Source organism: Amblyomma americanum, chromosome 9, assembly GCF_052857255.1.
Source record: "Amblyomma americanum isolate KBUSLIRL-KWMA chromosome 9, ASM5285725v1, whole genome shotgun sequence".
Lineage (NCBI taxonomy): Eukaryota > Metazoa > Arthropoda > Arachnida > Ixodida > Ixodidae > Amblyomma > Amblyomma americanum.
In genome coordinates this window covers 143,336,373-143,348,193 of record NC_135505.1, presented here as the reverse complement: position 1 = coordinate 143,348,193, position 11,821 = coordinate 143,336,373, and the positions used below count along the sequence as shown (strand labels likewise).

The window sequence follows — 11,821 nt, the reverse complement described above, 5'->3', positions numbered from 1 at the left end:
TTCATGTTACAAAGCCTTTTGTCAAGCAACAAGGATGTTGTTCACGTTTTGATAGTCGCACATACCGATGCAAAAGCACTGCATCTATTTTTGCACAAGCTCAATACTGACCTTAAGTAAGTTGCATTTAAGGTACTAGCTGTTGTTTCAGACAACAATGCCATCAATCGAAGAGCCATGGCATTTTTTTGCCAGCCCCCCCCCCCCCTTTCCCCGAAAGCCATAATAGTTTACACACACCCGGCTGATTCCTCTCGTCCTCTGTTTTTCATTTTGGACCCTGTGCACCTTTTGAAGTCTATTTTGAAGACTGGCTAAACCAAAGAAACAGTGGAAAGTGTATATATTACCCCGATCCAAGCAGCAATGACCCAAAGCCACCTATTCCTACGGCGTCATTTAAATATCTGTGCGATCTACATGAGGCTGAGCATGAATAACCTTTTAAAGCTGGCACCAACACTCTCACTGAGAGCACTGAATCCAGCAACTATGCAGCGTCAGAACGTTAAGCTTTCTCTTAGGATTTTTAATGGATCGACAGCAGCTGCACTGCATGCAATGTTCCATAGTGCAACATGTTTATGACATTTACCGTTTTTATGAGATTAACCAAAAAACAAAACAGCTTATTATACCCCTACGCTCTTCCTTCATATCCACTTTCGGAGGTAACTGAATATAAATACCTTGGCGTGACGATAACTAATCATCTAAGCTGGAACAAACATATAGTGAAGTATGTGCACCGTGTTTTCGCAGACTTTGTGCCCTCAAGCACAGACTGAAGAATGTTCCTGCAGACTTGAAATTTTTAGGCTATTCTTCATTATTCAGACCCAAGTTAGAATACGCTTCTATTGTTAGGGACCCATTTGGTAAAACTATCATTCAAGCACTTGAAATGGTCCAGCGCAAGGCCATTCGATTCATCTTTTCAAAATACCGTTGAACCGACTCACCTGCTGCCTTAATGCGATCACACCACATTCAAACATTGCAAGTGAGACGTAAAATTCTCAGATTAAAATTTCTTTTCCTTCTAAAACAGAACAAGTTGTCAATGTGCCCGGATACCTACGTCAAGCCATTTTCCGCTCCACGACCAACAAGACATCGCCACTCTGATTCACTAACTCCATTCACCGCCAGAACTAAGCTATTTAAATACTCCTTCTTCCATCGCACCGTCACTGAATGGAATGCTTTACCTTTGACAGCACTACGTGACATATAATCCATTGAAGAAATAGAAGATTGACGCCATCAAACTTATTTGGCTTTGTCTTTAGAATTTTTTTTAGTGTTTTTGTGCATATTCAAGTTGCATTGTATGGCCCCTCCTGCTAGGACCCAGAAGGGCCTGCTGTATTCTGTAAATAAATAAATAAACATTCTAAAGGAACAGCAGATTTCATACTCTTTTGACATGGTGGTGAATAGTGAACGTAAAGACGCCAAGAAAAGGTAAACGCTTGCGTGATGAAATGCAGTCTCCGATTGCGTCAACAACATGTCCACAGCTTGAATTTTGGGGAAAAAATACCAGAGTGGCTAGACTACTGGGCAGACCTCAGACACGATACTGGCCACCTGACGAAATAAACTCACGTGGCTTTTGGCCACGCGAGCTACGTTCTGCATGACATCTCTTTATACTTCCTGGAAGAGCTGGGATTTCGGTATGTGCTCCTTGGCAAATTTCAAACAGATTGCCTCGAGGATAGATTCTGGAAGTGTCGCCAGCTATCCGGAGCCCAATACCATGTCTCGATCAGGCAGATTTATGAATCTAAGAACAAGCTCGGGCTTCAAAAAGTACTGCACATGCCTGATCTTGACATAATTGCGGAACCGATCTCCGACATAAGTGTTGAATCACTTTGTGCACAGTTCAGTATAGCAGTGACCAATACTGATGTAGCAAAAAAATCGTCGACGGTTCCCACTGTTACACATGTTGCGGGATACTGTGCACATGCGACACTGAAAAAATTGGCGGTGGTTTAGCTTTGGTTAAACCTGGAGTGACGCGATAGCTACAGCTGGCCGAGTGGAAACATGGTCACGTGACCAACCACGTGACGAACCACGTGATCAGTCACGGCGCCGCGCCGCCGGCAGCTGCTCCAGATCACGTGACCAACCACGTGACAGCGTGGCGGCGCCGCCACCGCCACGCTCAAAATGCTACCGTAATGTAGCTATCGCTACAAAAGCTCATGTGTATGTCGTGCAAGTACAATCTCTTCCTGGAGAACACCAGTTTGGACCATGATGACACACTTTGTCATTTCAGGCATGACAAGAAGAGGATTAAATTTTCCACGACATGTTGTAGTGAACGCTGTACTTTATACAGGAATAGTCCTTGACAAATTGAAGAGTGAGCAGTTTGCACTGAAATTTCTGGCTCTTCCAAATCAGAAAGAGGCCCTTGTTTCCCTTGTGTAAACCATTCTCCACGTTTCCGGAGGCCTTCATCACATTGATGCCTGTGATTCTGGTCATTTGCCAGAAAAAGTCATGCACCATATTTTCAGTGCTGCTGCCAACAAGCTGTTAAATAATCTATGCATAACCAAAAACAAGGTGTTGAAGGGGCAGCGAAAATTGCAAACTCCAAAGAGTTGAGGATTGATGACTCTATGGTTTAATAGCAAGTGTTTCTAAGGTAGCGGACCTTTCTTGCACACCTGATTACACCATAAAGATAGCTTTGTATTAAGGCATTTTATATTCTGTACACGTTCTTTTAATACTTAGCAACTGCTGCCTATAGAATCTCTGATAGAACTGTAGTGAGTGAGAACTTGTGTTACAATTTTTTTCCCTTTTTTTATGATGGACATGTATATGCAAATGTGTATGTTTGATGCTGTTTCATACACTATGGATTGAACAAGTTGTACTGGATTTTTCTCCGCATATCTTACCAAATCACACAACTTGGTGACAGCTATATTCTTTGTGTATGTGTGTGCGAGTTTGAAGTACTTAAATAAACTCCTAATTCGCTGTATTCGTTGCATATTGTTTAGAAATCTTGCGGGTTTGTTGCGAAACATTCGTGCAACATGAAGTAGTATAGATTAACTTATGAAGGAAGCTGACAGTCAAAGCAACCAAGGAAAGCATGGGAAATGTTCTAGATATTTACTGAAATGCTTATGAATGGGAAGTGAATAGTGCAATCATTTTATGGATGCAAGACAACTGACTAGAAAGAATTAAAAAGAAAGAACCATATGCCGAGGGTTAGATTCAAAACCCTGACTTCAATGTATTTGTTATGAATTAGCTGCTATAATGGCTAACAAAAAGGTTTAGAGCTTCGAAAGTAGAGCTCAAAAAATAATTAGTAAGATACTATAAAAAGTACTAATATCAAGTTCACCGTTCAGTGTCGCAACTGAGAAAGGTCGCAGTCTTCTGATGCATACATTAGGCTAAAAATATTTGTTGTCATCTTGAAGAGTACATCGTCTAATCATAAAACGTTAAATACTAATATTACGAAGGCACAAAAGACGCAGTATCTTGCGAAACGGGTGCCCGACGGCCAGGCGAAAAACCGCGTGGGGTGAAGCTGACTTCCAAGCACATCTGTTGTGTGAGACGTACGTACGCGCGCGGAGGCCTTGAGTCATGGAGGAAGGAAAAATTCCATAGATAGGGCAGCTGAAAAACAGTGGCGGCGCGCCGTCTGCTACTTCCAGCTTGAGGAGCGGCAGCAGACGGTATCTCGCGCGCGTACCGAAACGTATTTATAATGAATACAAACATAAGTTGGGTCTTCATATCTTTTTTATTAATGAAACAAGAAGGCTTAGTATCATTTATAACCATAACCTTAGCCTGGCACGTTGAAGACGCGTTGGAAAACAGCTTATCACATGCGCATTAGATACGCATTCAAGAAGTAAAGGTACCGTGCTCCCAGTATCGATCACTTATAGAAAATGCCCCAACCACCAGGACGATTATATTTTCAACTCGACGCATTAAAACAGACAAAGTTGCTGAAGAAAAAATTAAAAGTGCGTATGCCGCAAGAAAAAGAAAGAAAATGCATTAGGTTTCTTATTCAGCTTTTGCCAGTGTTTTTTTTTTTACAGATACTCAACCTTTAGTAATCTAATCAATAGAGGAAAGTTTACAGTCTACTCTGCACAACCGCATATTACACACGCGAGGAACCCAAACTACGAGGGGGTAAGCGGCACGTCTTGTTTCACTGATTGTTGCAACCTGGCCCGAGCATCCTGGCCTCTCGTACCGCAGGCGTAGAGCGCACGCGAACTTCGCAACACGTAGACGACCGCGGCTTGCAGCAGCCGCGCCCGGCGCGGGCGATAGGAGGCGCAACTACAGTGTTCTAGAAACCTTCTAGAACAGTGTAGCGCGAGCCAGCGTAGGCCAGTTATGCAGGAAAGTCGCCACGTGACCAAGCGTAGCCAATGGGCGTAGCGGCAGCGAAGATAAAACCAAGAAACCTAACGTGGTACTGTCAGAACCTTAGAGATGGCGCTCGTGTCTCTTTGAGCAGAAAGCGGCAACGGAAGTGGGGCCGAGCAGCGACAAACGAAGCGTTGCTAGTAGCCCGTTGAGTGGTATTGACGTCACTTTTTCACTCCACACTTTCGTCCTCTCTCCCTACTCGCTCCCATTCACGTGCTCCCACTGCTCCCTGTGTGTCAGTTGCCGCGTGCCTTCCTCTGTGGACGGATATCCCTGCCATAGTGTCGACTCCTACGACTTGGTGAGTTTATCGAACCTCTATTTTATCGGATAGGACATTCTTGCACAATGTGTTTGCCTCACGTTATGATAATAAACTATTTCCCAACGTGAATAAATTCGTCCCAAACCGCCGTGGCTGCGATCGTTAAATTTGATACACCTCCATTCCTACATGTATACCGGATTGCCGTGCTAAGCATGTCTTTTTTTGCAGCCAACACACGCTGTGTGTAAGCCCCGCGCGCTACTCCGCTGAAGCCGACACGTTGAGAAATCTTGCCAGCGCCAATGATGTGTTGAGGTTACGATCGACAGTCGATAGCCAGCCGTTTCTCCGCCAGTTCTCTCCGTGACGCTGGTCGCATCTCGATCGCAAAGTACGGAATCGCTTCATATGACGATCATTTGACGCGACATGCCGCGCGATGGCTTGGGGCTGTTTCCCCCGCCAGCTTCATCAATATCCACGGACCTAAATAGCTAAGTGAAAGCCCGGAAGGATCTGTGGCACAGAGAAGGGCATCAATTTATTGTGCTTATTAATGCTGTCGAAAATCTTAAGAATGCCTTGCTACCGCAAGCGAGGTGACCGAACACAGAACCACAACTGAGTAACGTTGCTGAAACGCACCGCTCTGCCGCCAAGCCTAGTACCTAGCAGTATGCGGATGTACCAGCGGCAGCGTGGCGAAGATGCTTCATGCAATATTTAATTACCGCTAAACTCTTGTCGCAAGGTCTTTCGCGTCGCGTTCAGCATCACCGCCTAAATGTGTGTGGCGCAGGTGTACGCCGGGCGGACACTAGCAGACGACGCCGAGCATTGCCGCCACGTCACGTGACGTCTTTTCCGTCGACAGCAAAAATGGTTGCTTTGTGTGCGGCCGCGACCTTTTGTATAATGTGTGCGGATGTGCGACCGATTCCACTACAGAAGTATTTTCACGCCGTTGTAAAAACTAGGGGTTCCAAGAATCTATGCAAGCCACCTCGTTGTATCCTGAATACCTGAAGTGCGTCGATTCTGAAGACCTGGCAAGCCACGCCCTTGGATGCTCGATTTGCATCGGCCGGCGCTCTTCAAACCGACGCAAGACCTACGCGGTGGCGATGACATCAGATTCAGATTTATTTCAGCAACACTTGGTTGCCGAGGAGGCGAAACAAAACGGCAATCAAAAGTTGCCTGACGAAGCGTCCGCCCCTTTACACTCTACCTCTGAGCAGTGGGCAGGTTTAACCAAAGAAAAAACAGATCATAACACAAAAGAGACATTGCATATAACATTATACACGAAAACATCAAAAAAGAAAAAACAGCACATATTCATTTAAGGTACATAATTAAGAAATGCTGTAAAAAGTATATTCGCGAGTCCACATTGTTGCACAGAATTGCACATAAAATACAAATATCGGTGTGACTGAACATAACAAAAGGCAAGAAGAGCTTAACTAGGCCGGCCAAAGTAAGGTTTTCTTTTCTAATAAAAACATGGATTTTTCTTGTTTTTTAATATAGGGCAGATATGTGCAGAAAAAGTAAGCCATTGCTATGTCACAAAAAGAAATGGGTTAACTTCTTGCTAAATGCTTTCGTGGAACGACTGTTGTGAATGGTTTCTATAATACCCGGGTACTTATTTAGAAGATCAGCGATTCGATATTTTAGCGTTTGTGTACCGTAGTTCGTACGCACTAGTTCTTTTCTACAGGTCATATGCCGAAGGTTATGGTCGTAGTCTCTAAAGAAGAAAGTTTGCGAGAACCCAGCCGGGTCCATTTTTATTTTATCATATATTTTCAAAGCTACTCTTTTGTTCGTGATAGTTAATATCTGATGTTTTTCGAAAAGTGGGGCTGAGGGGGCTCTATATGGAGAGTTTTCTATTAATCGTATGACTCGTTTTTGTAGTATAAGCAGGTTTTCCATGTTTGCTTTTGTTGTAGTTCCCCATACAAGAATACAATATTGCAAACGAGAAAAAACTAGACTATAATACAACTGCTTTTTTAACCACATTGGTAGTAAGTTCTTTACTTTGAAGATAATTCCGATTGATCTGGAAATATCTTTTCGTATTTCTTCTATGTGCAAAGACCAGCTCAAATTTTCTTGAAAAATAACCCCCAGAAATTTGTGAGAGTTTACTCGTTCTAGGTGTTCCCCACGAAATTGTATAATAGGTTCTCTATTGATGGCTTTATTTCTGGGACGGAAAATAATGTAATTTGTTTTATTAGTGTTCAAGGCTAATTGATTAATGTTAAGCCATTGTGATCGGTTGTTTAGCCAACTGTTTGTTTGCCTTTTAAGCATTTCTAAGTCTGTTCCAGAAAAAAATACATTAGTATCGTCTGCATACAGGATTATATCTGGCGTAAGTGAAATATCGATAATGTCATCAATATAAAACAAAAACAGTAAGGGCCCTAAGATGGAGCCTTGTGGGACCCCGTATTTTATTGTTCCTAGACCTGATTTTGCTTGGTTTATCTGCACGTATTGTTGTCGACTATCTAAGTAAGTTTGTATTAAGCCAAATGCAATTCCTCTGATTTCATAGTTGTATAACTTTTGCAACAATATATTGTGTTTGATGGAATCAAACGCTTTCTTGAAGTCAAGGAAAAGTCCTATTGTATGATATTTTTGCTCAAAGTTTCTTATTATTTTGTCTTTAGTATTAAGTAACGCTTTTTCAGTGGACCTGTCTTTCTGAAAGCCATATTGTTGTTCTACAATTATACCTTCTTGTTTACAAAAATTTAATAAGCGAATGTAAATAATCTGCTCCATAATTTTTGAAAAGACTGGCAGAACCGATATTGGTCGGTAATTATTTAAGTCGTTTTCGTTTCCCCCTTTAAAAATTACTGACACTTTCGCAATCTTTAGCTCATGAGGGAACACCCCAGTAGAAAGGATTAAATTACACATGTGAGAAAGCGGACTGCTGATATGCTGTGCTACTGATTTAATGGGTTGGACCCTGAGATCATCTATTCCAGAAGATTTATTATTACTTATCTGTCGTATAATGGCACAAATTTCTTCTGAAGTTGTAGGAACCAGGAAAATCGAGTCCCTGAATATTGATTTCATGCGTGTTTTTATGCTGAATATTATTGTCTATGTTGGGATTGGGAGCCCCAGCAGCTAAAAAGTGATCTTGCAAGCTAAAAAGTGATCGTTAAGTCTGTTTGCCAGTGGGGTCCCTGTGTAGGACACACCTTCAATTGTCAATTCGGTAAGGTCCCTTCTCTCGCCCTTAGACATCAAATTATTTACGGTGGTCCAAACTTTTTTGGGATTGTTATAAATCTCAGTGAACTTGTTTTCGTAATACATGGCTCGCGAACATTTGATATCAGAATTAAGTTTATTTCTGAATTTTTTGAATTGAGTAAGAGTATTTGGATCCCTGGTTTTGATAAATAGTGCGAACATCTTGTCACGTTTCTTTATTCTTCTAACAAGGGCAGCGTTTATCCAGGGTTTCCTTGCCTTTTTTGTTTTTCGAAATTCATCGACAGGAAATGCAAGTTCGTATTGCTTTTTAACTTCGCTGACAAAGATATCGTACGCTAGAACAGGATCGGCTGAAGAATATACTTGTTCCCAGCTTGTTTCTGCTAGTAAGTTCTGAATTGCGTATCAGTATTACTAAAGCAACAGAGTTATGTCCTGCTCATAGCATCTATCTCATCGGAGATTTTAATTTTCCTTTAATCAACTGGGCTCAACTATCATCACCTTGTCATATTTCCACAGAATTTTGTAACCTGACGCTCGATTTCAACCTATTCCAGGTTGTAAACCAACCTACACGCGACACTAACATACTAGATCTGATACTGACTACAGCACCGGAAACGATAGGATCAGTAACTCATTTAAAGGGATTCAGCGATCATCATTTACTTCAGCTAAGTATTGACATCCCGGTTCAGTTTATGGGCTATGTAACAAAAAAGATTCACGATTATAATAAGGCTAATTTCACAGCTATCAACACAGAACTAGAAACCTTCTTTTATCACACATTTCTACCTTCAATTAACAAGCGATGCGTTGAGGAAAACTGGATACTTTTTAGAGATAAGATTTCATATTTTATCAACCGGTTTGTCCCTGTGATCAAAATAACTAAAGATAAATCTAATCCCTGGTTTACTAGAAGGCTTAAACAACTAAGGAACAAGAAAAAGCGGCTATACCGGACTGCTAAGCGTGCCTGTACCATTTCTGCGTGGAACAAGTACCGTGATGCACTAAAACTCTATTGCTCCGCCTTATCTGCTGCAAAAGACAAATATTTTTCACATGATCTTCCAGCCCTTTTGAAAACTAACCCCAAAAAGTTTTGGAAACAAGTATGCCCTGAGCGTGATGATAGTTCCATCTCTCTACAAAGTAACAACACCCCCATCTCAGACAACGAGTGCCCCTCAATATTTAACACCTTCTTTTCATCTGTGTTCTCTTCTGAAGATCATTCCACCCTTCCGGAAGTTCCGGATCTTAATTACCGCTACATGACACCTATTCAGATAACTAAGAAGGCATCACGTGTCTCATAAATTCTCTTAAGGTATCTACTTCGGCTGGTGTTGATGACATTAATTCAAAAATTTTAAAAAATACAGTTCCAGTGGCGAGCAAAATTTTATTTCATATTTTTCAGCAATCATTAACTACAGGAACACTACCCTCTGACTGGAAGATAGCTAAAATAGTGCCAATTTTTAAATATGGAAACAAAAACTCCGCTGAAAATTACCGTCCTATATCTCTCACGTGCATCTGCTGCAAAATGCTTGAACATATAATTTCATCGCATGTCTTTAGTCATCTTGAGCAGAATAACTTTTTTTACACTAATCAACACGGGTTTAGAAAGGGTCACTCCTGCGAAACACAGTTATTCGAACTAACTACTGATTTGCATTTTAATATGAACAATAACCTTCAAACTGACTGTATATTCCTTGATTTTGCCAAAGCGTTCGACCGCGTAGCTCACTGCCGCTTGATTTCGAAATTATCATCACTCCGTCTAGACTCGCTAACTTTAACATGGCTTCGTAACTTCCTCTCGCATCGCCAACAGTTCGTATTTGTTAATAATCTGTCCTCTAACCTTTCCCCAGTTAACTCCGGTGTACCGCAGGGCAGTGTGCTTGGTCCCTTATTATTCCTTATTTATATCAATGATTTACCTAATAATATATCTTCTAGTATGCGAATTTTCGCGGATGATTGCATTATATACCACCCTATTAGATCTACTAATGACCACCTGGCGCTCCAATCAGACCTCCTTACTATTAACGACTGGTGCAACTCATGGTTAATGACTCTTAATGTATCCAAATGCAAAGTCATCTCTTTCACCCGTAAAAATAACAAATCTAGCTATACATACCGTATTCAAAATGATCTACTCTCACACGTATCACATTACAAATACCTCGGCGTTAACTTTTCTTCAGATCTTTCATGGTCATACCATATCTCATCCATATGTGCCGTCGCCTCAAAGTCATTAGGATACCTACGCCGTAATCTCCGAAATTCACCATCTAATATTCGAAAACTAGCATACCTCACTTTTGTTCGTCCACAACTTGAATTTGCTTCTCCCATTTGGTCTCCCTATCATAAGAACATGATCATCGCGTTAGAATCTATCCAAAACAGGGCAGCACGATTCATTTCACGAAACTTTAACTGCCGCTCAAGCGTCACTCAGATTAAAACAGATCTTTCTCTACAATCATTAAGTACGCGCCGTGACATCGCTCTCCTCACACTATTTCACAAATATGCGCACTTCATTAGAACTACCTCATTTCAACTCGATGTCTCATCCCGCACGTCGAAAAGATTATATAATCAGTTTAGTTTCGCAAGAATATATGGTGACACATTGGCTTTTAACTCATCTGCATTACCACGAGCCATCAGATTATGGAATGATCTGCCAGACAACATCGCTTCCGCGCCTAATCTAGAATCTTTCCATTCTAAACTCATCACATATTTCACTGAAACCGTCATTTAGCACACCTACGTTCAAGTCTATTATTGTTCTTTGCTTTGCTGCTACACTCGTGCCATTCGGATGTTTTCTTACTTATGTTTGCTTGCCATGTTTCCGTGTTTGCCTTAATCGCGCTTTGTTTCCACGTTCGGTGAGCACATTATCCTGTATTGTAGTGAATTATTTTGCGTCGCGTACGTTTCCTTTTGTTTCCTTTGGTTATTAATGCACTGTATTATATCTTTTTTTCGCCCCCCTTACACAATGCCCAATGGGCCTGTAAGGAATTTCAAATAAATAAATAAATAAGTAAAAAGTGTTACCCTTTCTGCACAAAAATTCCTATATTTTATGGTATTAGAAGTGGTATTTTGAAGTTCACTAGTTTTAATGTGGTTCAGAAATAAAAATATTGGTAGGTGATCACTTATTTCATATGATAATACTCCAGCTTCTAGGTCATTCATATCATAATTTGTAAAACACAGGTCCAGTGAGCACGCAGATATTTCTGTTACTCTAGTCGGTACATGAATCAGGTTTTCACATCCGAAGCAAAGGAGGACATCCTCAAGCTTTTGTTTGTTAGGCTGAGGAGAGGCAAAATCAATATTTAAGTCTCCACATAAATCAACATGCTTGCCAATGTCTGCACAGTATTCTAGCAGATTTTCAAGAAAATCCAAAAACACATCTACGGTTCCATTAGGAGGCCGGTACAAAACAAGAATTGTGTTGACACATCCTATCACGATCGTTTCATAACTAGAATTTATAGCAGTATATTCTGTGATAACATTAAAGTTAAGATTGTTTTTTATGTATATCGTAACGCCTCCGCCACGTTTCTTTGTTCGAAATACTGATGTAGATTTGTAACCTTCAAAATTAATGACGTCCTGTTCATTTGAGAACCAGGTTTCGGTAAATGCCAAGATATCAAATTCATGACGAAAAGTTTCTAAAAGTAAATCAACAGGTTCTTTCTTATTTCTTAGACTTCGAGCGTTTAAATGAAACAAGGAAAAACT

The 11,821-nt window shown here is 41.0% G+C and overlaps 1 protein-coding gene across 1 annotated transcript in view; it reads left to right on the top strand.

Annotated features, from left to right (window-relative positions):
• Positions 1–4,644: 4,644 nt before the first annotated feature.
• Positions 4,645–11,821, top strand: part of LOC144104704 (uncharacterized) — a 37,497-nt gene continuing 30,320 nt past the window's right edge. The window contains exon 1 of the mRNA XM_077637863.1: positions 4,645–4,762. The gene's annotated coding sequence lies outside the window, so the exon portion shown is untranslated. The remainder of the gene's footprint in view (positions 4,763–11,821) is intronic.